This window comes from Anser cygnoides, chromosome 3 (assembly GCF_040182565.1).
Source record: "Anser cygnoides isolate HZ-2024a breed goose chromosome 3, Taihu_goose_T2T_genome, whole genome shotgun sequence".
Classification (NCBI taxonomy): domain Eukaryota; kingdom Metazoa; phylum Chordata; class Aves; order Anseriformes; family Anatidae; genus Anser; species Anser cygnoides.
The window spans coordinates 99,018,864-99,037,328 of NC_089875.1; the positions used below are offsets into that span (position 1 = coordinate 99,018,864).

The 18,465-nt window shown below is 38.0% G+C and overlaps 1 protein-coding gene across 4 annotated transcripts in view; it reads left to right on the forward strand.

Moving 5' to 3' along the window:
• The window catches only part of CSMD1 (CUB and Sushi multiple domains 1), a 1,150,295-nt gene that overhangs the window by 327,746 nt on the left and 804,084 nt on the right, over nucleotides 1–18,465 (forward strand). The window contains exon 1 of one of the 4 annotated variants that reach the window (XM_066994809.1): nucleotides 15,960–16,333. The exons of the other annotated variants lie outside the window; for them this stretch is intronic. The gene's annotated coding sequence lies outside the window, so the exon portion shown is untranslated. Of the gene's footprint in view, nucleotides 1–15,959; nucleotides 16,334–18,465 lie in introns of those variants that run through there. 4 annotated transcript variants of the gene reach the window in all.

An 18,465-nucleotide genomic window follows, 5' to 3' on the forward strand; every position in this document is an offset into this window, starting at 1 on the left:
TCTGTGAGCAGAATCTAGAAGCTGCCCCATGTTAGGTAAGGGCCCCACTGCTGACCAGAGTTGAGCCAATAAGTGATGTTGTTTTGCACCTCTGTGAGAGCATATTTAAGAAAAAGGGAAAACAAAAACGCTGCACCACACAGCAGCTGGGAGAGTGAGAGGAGTGAGGAACAGCCTTGCAGGCGCCAAGGTCAGTGAAGAAGGAGGGGGAGAGGTGCTCCAGGCGCTGGAGCATAAGTCCCCTGCGGCCTGTGGTGAGGACCATGGTGAAGCAGGTTGTCCCCCTGCAGCCCATGGAGTACCACGGTGGAGCAGGGTTCCACCCTGCAGCCCTTGGAGGAGACCACGGTGGAGCAGGTGGACCTGCACTGACGGAGGCTGCGGCCTGTGGAAGACCCCTGCTGGAGCAGATTCCAGGCTGGACCTGTAGCCTGTGGAGAGGAGACCACGCAGGAGCAGGTGACCTGGCAGGAGCTGCTGCCTGTGGGGGATCCAGGTTGGAGCAGTTTGCTCCTGGGGGATGGACCCAGTGGTACGGACCCATATCTGGAGCAGTTCTTGAAGAGCTGCTGCCTGTGGGAAGCCCACGCCGGATCAGTTCAGCAAGGACTGCATCCCATGGGAGGGACCCCACAGCACAGGGGATGAGAGTGACCGAGAAGGAGCAGCAGAGAAGAAGCGCTATAGACTGACCACAACTCCCATTCCCCCGTTCCCTTGTGCCGCTCGGGGGGAGGAGGTAGAAGAGGGTGGGTGGGGGGGAAGGTGCTTTTGGTTTCTTTCCTTTGTTTCTCACTTCTCTAGCTTGTTAGTAATAGGTAATAAATCTTACTATCTCCCTACGCTGAGTCTGCTTTGCCTGTCACGATAATTACTGTGCGATCTCCTTGTCCTTATCTCAACCCTTGAGCCCTTTTCATCATATTTTCTCCCCATTCCTCTTTGAGGAAGGGGAATGAGAGAGCGGTTGTGGTGGAGCTCAGCCGCCCACCCGAGTAAAACCACCACAACACATAAAACTAAAGGCCAGTTCTAAAAAAAGATTGAAGTAAAAAATGCTGTCCAAGCTCACTTATGCTACCTAGGTCAATTTCTGTTTCACCTAAAAAATCCCAGGGCACTCTGCTCCTTTGTGCCTTCTTTGCATTCAAAAAGTAGCAGAAATGTTTAGATGTGAATGGCTTGGTAAACTGGGGACACTAAAAGACTGTTCCTGCATTAGCAAGCAATTAGGTGCAATAGAGCTGCTTATCACTAGATAGAGGTGGCTGATGCTAAGACTTGTGCACATCTGTATTTTGTGGGGCCAGAGGCTTTGCTTCAAATTAGATTAAGTCTAGCTCCCAGGCAAAACACTTTCACTACATACGATGGATGACTCAGTGGTGGTGTAGCTAAGGGGTTGGTTTTTAACCCAATGCCCCCTTGAAGCACTGGGAATATCTAGTTCACATGCATCAAAACAGCTTGGAGAGCCAAACCTACACATGGCAAGTGGAGGCAATGACAGGCTCACAGCAAAACCACACTGAAGAGCAGAACACAATTTACTAAAACAGCCAGTGTCATAAAACACAGCTGGGCAGCATCACATTCCTCACTAAATGCTGTTGCATTTGCTTTTAAAACTTCATCATAAGGATGCTGGTACTACAGAGGAAAATCAAATCCATACAGCCACAAAATATGTAGAAAGTTACGGGGAAAAAATTCTTTATAATCTTTAGGGAAATCTGTTCACACTCTGAAAAGTCAAAGAGATGAGCTTAATCTTTGCTTGTGGATTTTGTACATCCATACATATAACTGCTCGTTTAGCTACTATTTGTTAAAACATTTCGACATAAGAGCTGCATAGTATAACTTAGACACAGATATGTCTACATCCATAGTGTCACTCCAAGGCCTCTGATATTATTACAGCTTGTCACTGAATAGACTGTGTCATCTTGATTTGAAAACTATATATGCATTTGTTTAAATTTACTCACAAATTATTTTTAGTGGAGATAAGATATCAGGGTTCAGTTGTAAAAGTGCTAATGCCTACTTGTTCTTAACCTCGTGCTGAAGTCAGTGCTGGTTATCAAGTAGCAGCAGATGCTTTTACTGTAAGTTCACATAAATAATAAAATAGCAATATTCTAAAAGATAGCTCAGGAAGATCCCAAAGGACAAACGATGATCATAATAATAACTCATCTGAAAATTAACTATGAATTAACATTCAGTGGCTCAGCCACCTACACAAAATAATGCAAAGGCCTTAATAATCAAAAGGTTTGAGAGAAGAAACACAAAGACAGAGCATTAATACTTACCAAAGCTGCAAAACAACCTAAATGAAGAGATCATTAACAGTCTCCCTACAAATGATGCATAAATGTATAGACAAATGACTACAAACTTAGAAAGATTAGATAAATATTGGTGCCTTGCCTTACTGACAGACAAAAACTATTCAGTTTTGGTGGTAAAGTGTGTCCTAATAAAAAAATCAGTAGGACCAGCAGTAATAACTGCGTATGTTATAGTAAACAACTAGGAACCTTTCCAAACAACTGCCTAATAGACAATTAGACAATAGTAATGACAATGTAATCTATGAATGAAATGCCTTAGCTGGACATTTCACTTTCTGAGTTAGAAAAAAATGTTGCACCTTTCAAATGTTGCTATAAATCCAGCTCGTGGTTCTGTATTCACAACACAATGTTAAAAATTTTTCTTCTATAACGTTACTTCGCAAAACCACTCACTTGTGTATCTCTACCTTCTGGAATGCATTCATGTGTTACTTGAAAGGATTAATGGGATAAAGTGAAATTTATCTTGATCATAAAATAAAGCAATATTTTAGAAATACTCTAAAGAAATGTTTGTGATAGTATATTAATACAGAGAGAATACTGCACCATTATGTAAAGAGATGTACCAGAACAAGTAGTGATACTGACCGGACCAACATGTTAAAGCCACATAAGAGATTTAAATGAAACAGAGCATTTGAATTGCTTGAACAATCAATTAAGTATTTTACTGGTTGATCTTTACTGCCCTTGCTTCTATATCTTACAAACAAGAGTAGGCTAATAAAAAGAATGGCTTGGTGGTCTCAGCAGACTTATAAAAATGTTTAAAGGTTTTTTTTAATGTTATTTGTGACAGAGTACAAGAAGGACATAGCATTACTGGACAGAGTCCAAAGAAAGGCCACAAAGATGCTGAAGGCACTGGAACCTTTGCTGAATGCTCCTATGAGCAAAGACTGAGAGAGCTGGGACTGTTCAGCCTGGAGAAGAGAAGGCTCAGATGGGATCTGATCAAAGTCTATAAATACCTGAAGGGAGGGTGCAATGAGGATGGAGCCAGACTCTTTTCAGTGGTGCCCGGTGCCAGGACAAGAGGCAGTGGACAAAAACTGAAACACACACAGGAGGTTCCTCCTAAACATCAGGAAACATTTATTTATCATGATGGTGGCTGAGCACTGGAGCAGGTTGCACAGAGAGGTTGTGGAGATTTTCAAAAACCATTTGGACACGGTCCTGGGCACCCTGCTCTGGCTGTCCTGGCTTGAGCAGGGGGTTGGACCAGATGGCCTCCAGAAATACCTGCCATCCTCCACCACTCTGTTATTTTGTTTGATGTAGCTTTTCAGTACATGTATTAAAACAAAATTGAATCAGTTAACCCTACATCATAAACCCAGGTCATCCTTATTTCTTTTTATGTCTTAAAAAATGAAGTCTTCCTCCTTTTAGTTTCCATATTTCATAGGCAGGTGGTTAAGGAATAGATTTTCCATATATTTTTTATATATAGGAAGAAGTTACTTGTTAGCATATTTTCTTTAGAATTCCAAATGTTATTAAATAATGTATCAATTAAAAGGGTTTTATTTGCATTTTTAGATGTTCTGCTAGGCCAGTATTTATGGGCACAAATGCTTGTACACATTGCTTTCTTTGTCTCCTAGAATGGCCTGTTCAGCCCCCAAAATACCCACACAAAATCACCTACACTCCTCTATTTTCGGAAGAATGGACAGGTTAAGCAAATTATTTAAAAAGTAATGCAAGCTGATAACATTCTTTTCATCACTCTCTCCATTTTTCTCCTTTCTACATTTCTGGGACTACAAGGACTACACATTTCTGTGATTTGAATCTGTAGGCTTATGTCCTAAATCATGCTAGTTTTATATCAAATAGCCTCTGCAGGTGTGGTAATACATGTCGTGCGAGCATTAAAGAACACACTCAGCCAATATAGAATTGTTAAAGTATATCCTTCTCAGTAGAAGAATACAGCAGGAAAGCAAGAATCTGCAAAATAGAGATGACTGAAAAAAATTATCCTCTGTTTTTTAACCCACACCATCATTGGCCGTTGTGGCGGTGAGTGTGAACTGAGTGTCTAGTTTGGGTTATCTGCTTCTTAGTGAGAGGCATTGTTGAAACAGGGATCTTATCATTATCATGGCATTTTCAGCTGCTATTTTTTCCACTATATTTCCAGTGTTACTAGCATAGTGTTTACTCACAAAGCATGTGTTTACTGTGCAAATACTCCATAATACCAATATCATTAACCTAAAATTGAGGGTTGGTACCTCTCAGAAAAACAAACAAACAAACAAAGTAGGAGGTGTTGAGGTGCTCAGGAACAATGAAGTGAGGAAATGGCCCTAAAAAGATCGCTATAATTCAGGCAGAAGTTGCTTCTGGCAGCTTGTGGCATTAGAAGCTAACTATATGAACAGTGGTTTAAAGCCTGAGTTGTGTAATATTGTGTAGTAAGCCATATTACTTTCCTAAGAGCAATTTCTGTTTGAATAGTAACACAGCACTGAAAAGGTGATCAAGTCCAATACTCTTCAATATTTTCTTTCTTATATTCACATTTCCTTGTTGTACATATAAACGGTTGTTTCTCACCTTTTCACTGGGCACCTCTGAGAAGAGTATATCTCCTTCCTCTTCATTAAGTTCTTTTCTCCAATTAGGTCATAAAATACCATTTTAGGTCATACTTTTGCCTTCTTTTCTCTAGCTAATTCATCCTATGCCTTACACAGATCATGACTTCAGTTCACAAGCATCTTAACGGCCTGTTGCTAGAGTCAGTCATTTTAGTTTGTCAATATCCTCCCAACTTTTTTTAATTCCTTTTTATTAGTCTCTAGAAATATTATTAATTTCAGCTAATTTTATGTCTAAAATTAGGCAAGAAATCAGGTCAACTTCCTTGAATCAATGAAAGAAAAATATTCATCCTATCTTAAGAGATGTCTATCTTACTTATCAATTTATTCTATTTCTTTTCCCAGCCCTCAATGTTATCTCATAATTTCAATTTTTCTATCTCGATTTTATGAGCTATTCTAATCCTCCTTCTTGTACTTTTTTCTAGTTTTGTTTCACTATCATGCTCCTAATACAGATATATTCTTCAGCTAATTATAAACATTTCTGAGAAGACTGGTCCGAAAACCCAGACGTGAATATTCTGCTAGTGATCTCTCTCCTGTCTAACACTTTCCCATCTTGCAATTAAACTACTAGGGGATTTAGATCCACTGACTTCTGAATTTTGTCTGTTCATTATCTGCAGTGGATCTTTAAGTTTAGCTCTTAATCACCATACAGTTATGTAAATCTCAGATGCTGTGATTTGCAGAATTATATGTATTCTTCTGTCCAGTTATGATTGAATTTGTCATCTAGATGAAGGATATCATTAGAGGTACTCAGAAGTCTTCCACTAAGAGTGATCTTTCAATGGAAAAGGTACTATTTTATCAAAATTTTATAAGCATGTACTTAATTTAGTAGAACTTATACAAAGAAATATCTCACAACTCCAGGATTATTTATTTTCTCCTTAAAATAAAATAATAATAATAAAAATGATACTACTACTGCAGCTGCACCACCTGTATCAGAACTGGCAATTTTCCAGGCATCACCTCCTGAGGTGCTGGCGAGTTAAACCTGTTCTTTTTTTTCTCGCTATTCCTCAAAGACTCAAAACTCTCAGTCACAGGAAAAAGATAACATCCTACAAACTCTTGTCAGGAAGTAAAACAGGATACATATATATATATTAAATATAAGCATTTTCATAGAGCAGGAGAAACATATCCAAAACACACATATCCAGAAAGCAACCACAGTAAGTGGTCTCTTAGCACAGAGTCAAGATGGAGCAATAAAATTGAGTCATAAAGAACATGTTGAAGTTGCTTCAAAATAAATGTTCCATGAGGATCTGTACTCCCACACCACTTGTTCTTGGTTTTAACATAGTATTCATTAAAACTACAACAAAACGAAAAGCACGTACAGAATAGATACTGATATGGAAGGAAAAGGGGCTTATTTTGATAGGTGGAGATACATTATTAAATGATACATCCCAGATCAAATGACACAGGCAACACCGAAGCTTTTAATACTACCAACCATATGGAAATTAAAAGATGAAAGTGCTCTCATTCTGCAATATTGAATAACACTGTTTCATCAACAAATCAATAAAAGGTAGGCTTTGTGTTTAGGAACAGGTAACCATGAAACTGAAGTTACAGATCTGTTGCAGATAAGGCTGAAACAATTTCACTGGGTTATTTAATCCATCTACCTTTCTCATACCATGATCAAATACAGGTTTCTAAAGAAAAAAGAGTGAAAAATGACAGATTACAAGCACTAGGATCTCTTAGTAGAGAACTGTAATTAAAAGAAAACACCACATATTTGTATTAAAATAAGTGAGAGCTAACTTAAGACAGAACACAGAGAGAAGGGAAATCAAATCTTTTCACCATAGTATGAAATGGGAACTGCAGAGTGGTTGGTAGGAGAAAATAGCATCCATACCAAAGAAGCTTGTGGTTTAGAACTGAAAGGAGCTTAGAAAAGTAGCATGACCGAGAAAAAACAGAATAGCTCTCTCTTTTGTATGTATTCCTCTTGATTCTTTCAGTTCTTACAATTATTTTTCTTTTTGTATTTTCCTTTCTCTTTCTTCTTTTTTCTTTTCTTCTTTTTTCTTTTCCCCTCCCCTCCCCTCCCCTCCCCTCCCCTCCCCTCCCCTCCCCTCCCCTCCGCTCCCCTCCCCTTCTCTTTTTACTCATTTGTAGGGCGATAGTTCCTTAAGTATCCCTGCCTTCCCTCTTTTGCTTTTGCTTTCCTTATGAATTTGCATTTGGAACTTCACAGCTCATTTCTGCTTAGTTGTTTGAGTTTTTTGAAACAGGGACTCTGCACTCACATTGATAATTGCCCTCTGAGCATACCTTTCTTCTCTAAACCATTATGGTTTTTATTAACAGCAATGGCAAGAAAGGTAGCATTCATACTTGGTTTGTGTTCCATCTTCTTTGCTGTTATCTATTTTTTTATCCTAATTCACTTGCAGAGAATTGTCCTTATCCTTACGCAGTTTTCTCAGTTGCCTTTCTCATCCCCGTCTCATCTCTCCATCCAGGTAGCTTTCTTGTTAGGTTTATTTCAAAAAGGCAAACTTTAGTCATGGAGGCTAGTCTATCTAGGCTTTTTTTATAGTCGTTGGAGAGAAATAGGTTGTTTTAGACATTGAATGAAAGGAGGAGCTGAATCCTGGAGAATAGTCTACTCCTTCATTTGCTACAAGCAGTTTAGCAGAATCTGAAACCTAAAAAGGAAATATAAACATTTTCCTTTGAAAATTGATTCTTTTCATTCAGAAAAGACTAGTAGTCTGTCTTAAAAAACTTCTATGGTAATTTCTTCCTTGAGAATTGGTAGGAGAAACTTTGTCAGGTCAGCCAAATTCTCTAAGTGTAAACTAAGGCTAAATAACTTTTTCCATAAAATACCATTGCTTCCCATGTCTTCTTTCTTCCATATCTTCTTTGAATACTATCTTCATTCACATCCTGTGCTCTTCTTTCTCAGTTCCATAGATGGCTCCCCTGAAGCTTGTTATTTTATTGATCTCAGTGGTTCTCTTGCTTTTTGTATTTGTTCTGTCATCCACATGAATTGCAGTCATTGCTTCTCAGCTAGTTCATATTTCTCTATCCCTTTCCCTACTAGCCATTACTTGGCTAAGCAGTTAATCCCCCCATTAACACCTTGTCAGGGGAATAGCTAAGTGCTGCTGCAACCCATGGTATGCCTGCATAACAGGTATGTGGAATCTTGTATGATGGTCTGCTCTTAAACTCCTTCTCTGGCCACCAAGGTCATCAGAGACTTGGGAAGCCACTTCACCAAAGCCATCTTCTTATATATTAAAACAACAATTTCCACAAGTCAGGAAATGCTAAGAAATAGCTAAGCTTTACTAATTGTTCTATATGAATAGGAGGCAGTGACAATAAAAATACAGCCACATGGAAAGAAATTCTAAGCAATGGGTTTGACTTTAAACTCCTATTCACATTAATGAGAACAACTGACAATAGGAGTGAGGTTCTGAGTTATGACAGAAAACATAAAACTGAAAGTTCTTCTACAACAGCAATTCCTTTAGCATTGACTTTAAGTGGCCATCGTAGGTTTCCTCCATATCAAACAATGTTATGTCTGCTCCCTCCTTCTCTTGTAGGTACTCACAGGCAGCCTGCAGGCTACCTATAAAAATGGATAGCAGAAGCCAGCAGATGACTTGTCTAGGTTTGCTGGTGGTACTCTATTAAAGCAAAACAAAACTAAAACTATTAACTCTGTTCAAATAGTCAGGATCTTGCATAATCTGAACAAATGTGGGTAAGTAAGGGCAGCTTTGGGCACCTCTCACAGAATTATCTGCAGGAGTAAACAAAATGTAACAGCCTGACAGATAATGCAGAGTACCACTATTTTCCTGCAGAAATTTGCAGAAATCCTGCAGAAATACATGTTACAGGCAGAATTTGCCCAATATTCATCTTGCTTCAGTTAGCTAGCCAATGCCGATTGCTTGGGGCTAATGTATAAATACTATAATGCAATTTTAAGGGAAAGTTTGCTGAAATTAGAAGTATGAGCAAGAAAGACTTTGCATACATCCTTTCTTTGGAAGAAGCACTTTGAATGAGAACATTTTAAACTATCAAAATATGACTCATCTAAACAGTTGTTAGGGCAAGTCATCCGTAAGAAACAATTTGTTCCAAACTAAAAATTATATTACTATAGATAATCTCAATGATGATCATAAGCCCTGAAATGATATATTATATATGTAAGGATTAAAGGACAGGAGAACAAGATAGAATTTTCTAATAGGAGGAGCTCAACCATCAAATTATGCATCTGAGGGCAAACCTCTACTGAGGTGACTTAAAACATAAGCACAGAAAATGATCAGAAAAGAAAGAGGTGAAATATCTCTCAGTAAGACATATTTCTAAACTTACTTCTGGAATGTGATATTTCAGGTTCAAGCTACTAAAATGTGTTCACTTAAATTTAGCAAGAGATTGCTCTGCTTCATTACTTCTGAATATGTTGAAGATCTATTGATCAGAGGGTGCATTGATAAGATGGCTTCATAAAGAGAGCAATTTGACTGTAATCATTAAAATCTGTATGCATACTAGCAACTTTAGATAGATCACAATGAGAATTCAGTACAATAAACTACACCATATAATGAAGCAGGATATGTATGAGGCAAGAATTAATGAAAATTAGTGGTAAGCTGACATTTCAATGCAATGAGTTTTGCTCTAAAGAAGACGACAACCTATAAATTTGATTATAAATTCAGTGTACTCTGGGATTCATTAACTGCTCTACCAAAGAAATGTAATGGATAGCAAATGCTCGCTAGTGTAGTAAAATAAAGGTATTAAAAATGTGTTAGCTAAATATTGTTAGCACTGGTAACCATATCAGCAAAGATATAAAATTAAGGGTTTCTTCACATACTAATAACCAGTAAAAACTTCCCAAAGGTACATACTAAACATGCAGATTTCATAAGGATTCTGGATCTTTGCTGTGGTATGTAGTCCTTGCTAGAGGATGAGAAATAAACTGCACTACTATTTTGTCTTTCAGTCCCACCTATCTGCCCTGTAAACGGATTCAATAGTGAAAATCCAATCACTAGCATGTCTCTGTGTCTTGACAGCCTATGTCAGATACTCTTGTATGTGCAGTGCTCCTCCCATTCCTTTTACAGTGTACTCATACTCTGCATAGATATTTGAATTGCAGCACTGAACTACACAAACAACGACTAACCTTCTTGAAGGTTTTGAATAATGGAAATGATATACTTTAGGAAACTATGAGTATATGATACTTAATATAGCACAGTATAAAGTTAGCCAAAAGCACTCACGTATTTATTAAATGTTTTGAGAATTGACCACTATTTTGTACTAGTAGTAGCAGCCACTGCTTGTAAGTGCCATTTGAAACTATGAAAACTAGTTATCAGCAGAAGACTTTTTTAAAAGTTAAATTTAGATAAAATGAATTTTATGTCCCACTGAAATTCCCACTAGATTTCTTTCTTATAAAGTACAAACTAGCCAGGCAGCAATTTTGACAGGAGGTATTCAAGTATTAAGTGATATATACTGTACTAAATACCTAGTGTGATGAGTAGGAATAACAGAAAGACTTCAAACAATTGCTTAGGAAAAAAAAAAAAAGAAAAAAAAAAGAAGAAAAAAAAAAAGAATGTCATAGCTGTTGGGAGTAAAACACAAGAGCAGAAAGTTAATATAGTGAGCTTTGTGCAGACAGTCTGAAACTGTCAAAGCCTGACCCCTTTCAAGTAGACCTGTCAGACCAATTAACTTAAGAGGGGAAAAAAAAAAAAAGCAAAGTCATAATGAGGTGACAGTGAAAGAAAATTCTTTCCTCAGTTCTAAAACAGGATACATTTTTTTTTAGTGAGTGAAAAAGAGTCCTAGGGGCACATTTCTAACATGTATAACATATAATAATACTATCCCTCTGAGAGGATTCTTTAAGATGAAAATATAAGTAGTTTGGAAAGACAAAGAAGGTAAGGAAAGGTCTCATTTGATTGCTCCAACAGCTTTTGATTTTGCAATTACTTCATCAGTGGTGCTTTCCCAAGTAAGGATTTTTTATTTTTATTTTTTTGTCATACAGATCTGACAAATGTTTCCAGTCATATCCCAAACATTCTGGAGATCTACATTTCATTTGCCAAAATGAATTGCTTACAATGAGACAATTGCACATTATTTTAACTTTATATTGATTTGAAATACTTAAATCTACTAATTCTATCTCCCTAATTCTCTCTACAATTTGTAAAGCACTTGTCTTCAAAAGAATCTTGTTAGTTTGTAATGTTATTCTTATTTTGCAAATGGGAAACTAAGACATGGAAAAATTAAGACATATAATTTCCAATATTTTGGAACTGATTGATCTGCTGAGAACAGACCAATCCCTGTAAAACAGATCAATATGATATAGAAGTCAGCTTTAAAGTTTGGATCATAAAGTGGAAGATGTATTAAAAACAATTGTTTCTTTATTTAGCTTGTTTTTTTATTTTGTATCACTTTTATGTTCTCATTTTTAAAAATTGTGATCAGTAACGTGGAAAAATGCCATTTTCATGAGAGCAATTGTAAAATAATCACTAGAAAATAGCATAACAGAATATTTTACTCTAAAATATGTACAGCTTTAATTAGCTGGCTTATTTCATTAATCGAAAAGGGTATATTCAATAAAAATTTTGTAAAGAACTGTCAGATCCCAGATTACTAATGGAAATGACTTCAATCATTTGGGGAGTGGAGGTCAGGCCCTGATCTCTTCTCTCCGGTGACAGCAACAGGACCCGGAGGAACAGCATGGAGCTGGGACAAGGGAAGGTCAGGCTGGGTGTTAGGAAAAGGTTCTTCACGGAGAGGGTGGTCGGGCACTGGGACAGGCTCCCCAGGGCAGCGGTCGTGGCACTAAGCCTGACAAAGCTCAATAAGCATTTGGACAATGCTCTCAGATGGGGTCTGTTTTTTGGTGGAGCCAGCATTTGGACTCAGTGGTCCTTGTGGGTCCTTTCCAACTCGGGATATTCTATAATTCTGTGATTAGCATGTTAGTATGTATTTTGAATGGATCTGGACAGTCTTGCCTGTGCAAAAGAGATAATGGAAATCTGCAAAGTCATGTAAGTATTCAAAATTTTACCATGTCACATAAGGTACATTTGAGCCTGTGTACATTCCCAGAATAAAGTTCTAGGCATAAATCTTTTATTTTCTTTACAGAAGAAACATTGAGCACTATCTAAAGTGGTTGTTAAAATACATTCATGTTTGGACATTACTGTATTTTTTTAGATACCTCCCTATTGCTGCAAAGGAAAAACATGCTGTTTGTACTAAAATCTCATCTATTCAAGTATTTGCTAGCATATTTTCTTTTGCCGCAAGGCCTTTGCTTAAAGTGGTACCACCAAAAAGGCTAGAGTAGTTTTTTACTACTGTAATCCAATTTATAAAAACGTTAAAAGAAAGCTTCAGAAATTAATTTATTTTCCCCCTTAGGCTATTTTTGTGTGTTGCAGGGCTTCTAAGCCACTTGTTATCATTCCATTTCCATTTACAGTGGCTTCGTTTCAATGATTTTTGTGGAGGTGCTCTGATACTGTAATAAAAGGTGAGCCTGTAAAACCTAGGGAGGTGGAAATATGGGTGATTTTTCAGTTATTAGTGGCTGGTGTGTGAAGAGAAAACAAGTACTCTCCACAGACTTTTCCTTTCCAGATTCCATTTATTATAGAGGCATAAAATACCATTTGTGTTCCTATGATAGGGTTTTGAGGTTTGGGGTGTCTTTCTTTCCTTCTTTCCTTCCTTCCTTCCTTCTCTCTCTTTTTCCCTCTTTCCCTCTCTCTCTCCCTCCCTCCCTCCCTCTCTCTCTCTCACTCTTTCTCTCTCTCTCTCTCACATATGAGAAGTTCTGTACGTTTTTCATTTCTGAACCATTCACAAATGGGGCTGTGAATATAATCTACAGCATTATGAGTGATTTAGAATAGTTATGATTTAGAATAAAACAAAGTTTCAGATAAAATGCATCTTCATTTATTCTGAAGTTATATCAAATGTTCATTGCTGTAATGTTGTTCCCAGTCTTATGTGGCTCTCTCTCTAAAGCCTTTTGACATATGAAATACCAGCCAGCTTCAACTTTGCAGTTGTATAAAATAATGGATCAGTATAGGCTGCTGTGGATTAATGGATTAATGCAACGTACTCACCTAAAAGATGATTGAAAGTAGCATCCACATGTGAGAGTAATCAGACAAAGCTCACATAAACGTAAGTTTAAACTGATTAATGCAAACATTGTCAAAGATTATATCTTAGATTGTTTGACAAAGTAAGGGTGACAAAGAACACTGAGAGGTCTAAGTTTTTCTGATTGAATTCCTAATCTTTTTATTTAATAAGAAATGTTAAATCTCATCTGTAAGCTATTATTAACAATGGTCTTAGTACTATATTTTTATTACCAAACTAATCTTACTTTCATTAGTGAGCCTGTTACCCATAGGGGTATAGGTAAAGGATATAGTTATGAAAATCATGAAATTATGAAAATCGGCTGTTTACATGATTTGCCAAATTAGGATTTATTTGGAGCAAAATTATTAATTAATTGAACCAAATCACATTCATGTTTACATGTGTTTAACTTTACTTTTACTGGGTCCACCTGTGTTCATATACCAGTATACCTGAGAGGTGTCTTTGGTCTAAAGAATCATTAGCTTTAGAGTAACTGAAGAAACTTCTTTCTCATATTGGGAAAATATTGGTTTTATTCACCTAGCAATAAGTTTATAGCATTGCTTCATTTTTCACAATGTTTTATAGCACTACTTTTTTCCCCCCAGTTTTATCAAACATTAGACTGTTTTCTTTCAATATCATTTAGTATAGAAACATATGAGGCTATTTCTGTTGCTGTACTTTTTGTGTAATGGGTAGAAATCATGCAGAAATACACAGTACAATGCTGTAAAGAGAAGTTCTGTCAGAAGGAGGCGGCACTTCAGCACAGCCCTGGCATGGTGCCTTGGCCTAGCAGTTCATTTAGCATGTAGCTGTCAGTCTTCCACCAATTTCAGATGTACAGTGACTTTTTTCTTCTGTAGCTTGCACTATATTGGAGAGTGGGACTGTGGGGAAGTAATGCACCATCCCATTATGCAAGCCCATGAGTTACATAAGGCTCGTTTTCTGTCAGTGAGCACTGGGTGGGCCATCATCTCTCAGATCTTCCTTGTGATCCCAGCTCCCACCATCCTGTAGTGGCCAATGAGACCTGCCAGGTCTCCTCCAGCAGCCACCATTCCTGCCAAAGCCCTGAGCCCTGCCACTTTCCTTAGATCTGCCTCTGCTTCAGTTCCCCTCCCAGCCCTGTATTAGTTTGGCAGTTGCCAACCCTTCTCACATTTTCCTGTTCCCTTATGGATATCTGGTAACTGTGGTCGCGAGTTTGCAGTTTAAGATTTTTCTACAGTAGATGGAAGCGTTGCTGCTGTGGCAGTTCGGTTGTTATCTAGAGAAGCCAGCTTCTTTTTCTGAAGGTTAAATGTGTCAAAATTGTTAAGCTTGCAGCTTTTTTCTGCTTACTGGCTGAACGCGGTGAGTTCTGGTTATAAGGGACTTTCTGGACTTCACTGAGGGAAGTTTTTGTTTTGATTGCTTCCTTCCTTCTCTTACTAACAAAATATTAATTTTATAATCTTGCAATTAATACTTTGTCAACCTAAACTTATAGGAATATCAGAAAGCTTCCACATTACCATGCTATGGAAAAATACATCTGGATTTAGCTATGTGAAAAGCTTGAATTAAAATCTATTACTTATCTGTTCAAAACTGATTAAAAATTTGAGATTGTAAATACTAAATTTCGAATGAAAGAGCACCCAAGTAAGAGATGAGCCTTTTGTATACTGCATGTTGTTAAAATAAATAAATAAATAAATAAATAAATAATAATAAAAATCTTTAAGCAAGCTAGGACAGGTGGTCCACTAATGAAATGCGCACACCTTAACCACATCTAGTTAGGACTGAGGAGCACCTGACATTAATTAATAAAATGAGGAACTGAGGGAACAGCTGAGGGGGTTGAATGGGTTTCATGTAGTGCAGTGAGCTACAGAAGGGGTCTGGTGGAAAAAGTCTTGGGGGTTCTGATGTTTATTTTTCATTTATTTATTTTTTAATGAAAGCATGAATGGGAAGTAGGGAACTGGAAGAGCAGCACTAGGACTTTGCTGTGGGCCTAGTACTTGAGAGAGGCTGATGATGTAGAAGTCTGAAGCTGGGGAAAATACTACAGGGGAAGACTTGGCTGCAATAAGAAGAGTAAGAGGCTTTAATTCATGTTTTTTTTTTTTTTTTTTTTTTCTAGGAGAGAAAGCTGATTAACACTCATCAATGTGAAGAGATGTTGCTGTGTTTTTTCTTTATGCTAGAGAGATGGGGAAGCAAAGGGTAATTCTTGTGTGGAGAACTGTGTATTCTCCCTGTGCTAGGGCTGTCGGTTGCAATGTTCCCTATGTGTTTTTTTTTTAAGGGAATGATCAATGTTACTTTAGATTTGAGTAAAGTCATCAAATTAATGCTTCTGAATGGAAAAACTTATGTTGAACAACTTTTCTGTGTGTTTTCCCTCTTTCTGGGGTATGACTGAAAGAAAAGAGGGGGATATGATTGGGGATAGTGTTTATGTATATATATACATGTTTAGCTTATCTTGTGTGATAGAAAATAAGTTATAAAACATAAATCTTGTACTAACGGTATAGTAGTTCCTCATGCCTTTATGTATGAAACAGTACCTGACCCATGTTTTAAACGATTGCTTCCTGTTGGCAAAAGAATATATGTGTATTATTAAGATAAGGCTTCTTTTCAGCAAGTAACAGCCTGGATTGCTGAAATAGATACGCCTTGGCTCTTGGCTTTAGGTTCTATTAAGTGCCTTCACCTATGGGTAACTGTTCTGTCTATACTGACTGCCAGCACTGAGGAGTTTGCCCCCAGGGATGGCATCTTAAAATGATGATGAAAACAGAGGAAATTAAATATAAAGCTTTAACAGTTTGCTGTTCTGTGTTGAGCGCAGGTGCCCAGGTGGCAGCCAGGGGGCTGCAGGGCGCCTCTGTGAGGAGAGGCCGGGTCTGCCCCAAGCCGGACACAGGCGGTGCCAGCCGGCTCCGAGGGCCCTGCTATACGGCATGGCCTCTAGCAAATGTGTTAAAGAGGGTGAAACACTGCACAGCAGAATAAGGACTGTGGAAAACTGTGAGGAACAACCCTGTCAAGCCCAAGGTGAGAGAAGGAGAGGAGAAGGTGCTCCAGAGAGCACAGGTTGCACTGCAGCCTGTGGAGACAGCAGCCTGAGCAGATATCTGCACTGCATCCTGTGGGGGATTACTCTGGAGCAGGTGGATATTCCCCAAGGAACCACAGACTGTGGAGAGTCCCTGCAGGACCAGGGGAAAAGTGTGAGAGGGAGGGAAAGGCTGAGAGAAGTTGTTAGGAGTGAGCACAGACCCTATTCCCCACCCTGTGCTGCTCCTGGGGTAGAGTGCGGGGCTGTGGAGGTTGAGGAGCTGGGATTGAAGGAATGATGTTGAACCAAGCACAAAGGGGGGTGTGGAGGAAGGCTTTGGTTTTTTTTTTTTTTTTCTTTCTCACTGTTCAACCCTATTTTAATTGGCAATAAGTTAACTTTCCCAGAGTTGAGTCTGCTTTGCCAGTGGTAGTAACTGGAAGAGATCTCCCAGCCTTTAACTTGATCTGTGGGCTTTCTGGTCTTACCTTCTCTCCTGCTAAGAAGGGGGAGTGAGAAAGTGGCTGGATAGGGTTTGGCAGCTGGCCAAGGTCAATCTACCACAAAGGCACTAATAAGCTATATCCAGGAATCCATAGTCATATCTTGATTGCTTTTTTTTTTTAAAATTCAGACCACTAATAGCATATGCATATTATGGACTTGGTGATGTTGGATGTCTAAAAAAAACATAGAGGAGTTTTTCCTTGATTTTTATTGAGGGCACAGTTCAAGGATAATTCCCAGTTGGACAAAATGTGAGTGAGATAATTCTGGAGAACTGCAGTAGGCTGAAGTCCTGGTTTGTAAGAGTTCCCTTTGACTTGCCTCACTTTCTGATGTGTAACTGATCAACACAGTCTTTGAGGCAGCACCTCCATGTAGCTGTTTTTGTATGGTATGGCAAGTTTGATAATGAACTTAAGGATGTTGTTGATTGGATGACAAATTCAGGAATAGTGTATACATCCTGAAAAAGCTATGACAGTGATGGCATGCACCTCTGTGGTGTTTCATGTGGCAGTTGATGACCTCTACCACTTTATGATAAAATCAGATTTATTTTCTTCTGTAGACTTGGGGAAAAAAAAAATATCTCAGATTTTCCTTTTTTAACTGGTTTGCCCAAAATTGCTTTTGGGGTAATTCATTGGAACTTGGACTTACTTATTACCTTCCTATTAATGACATTGATCCTTTTGGTGAATAGCTTTTGCCATTAACATCTGATAGCTAACTTCAGACAAGAATTTTTTGTCAAATGGAGTGTATTTATTTCTTTCAAGAACCCTTCAGGGAACAAGCTGTACAGATATGAGGTTTTGCATGCACACATGCATGCCAGGAACAACACTAAAAATCTGTAACAGATCTGATTCTCTTTCTAAACATAGTCTTCATTGATTTTATTGGCCTAATCTGAAAAAAGAATCAGTCATTATGAAGAAGCCCCTCTCTCTAAGTTTTTTTTACTGTGTTTTTTCCCCGCTTAGATTTCCCAAAAGAATTTCTTAAACCTTAATGAAATTTTGACACATGATAACCTGAATACATCAGTTAGTACCACATCTAGCAAATAAAATGCTTAAGGTGCTTCTATTTTTACCTCCCCATGTACGCACTATTTATTGGCAATTGTGGAATTGGTACATATTCTTGTTAATGTGAACTAAAGAAATGAGATTGTTCATGTTGGATATGTTTCTGGTGGAGTTGTTCTAGCTGTTGTTCTGGATGTTCCTCATCTAACCACTTCAACCAGGTGCAAAATGTTTCTTATTTAAAAACAAATTATGTAGTGACTGGGAACAAGAAAGTTATAGTTGAAGGGAAGAGGAACAGAGTTACTTTTATGTCAAGGGTGTCTTTGAAACACCTGTGAAGATCAGTTCAAATTTAACTGTGCTTGAGTGTGTGTCAGTTGCTACATGGACAGTTGGGACTTACTAAAACTCCTTAACTACACTCAGCAAAAATTCAATTGTTAATAAACTTACACAAGCAACCTAAAACTTCTTAGTCTGATAGTACTTGCATATTTCCTCATGAACTATTGAGTGTGCTGGCTTCTGTTATAGCTTGTGGTAGAGACTGTGGCCATGCCTTCCTTATGGGCTATAGATTCATT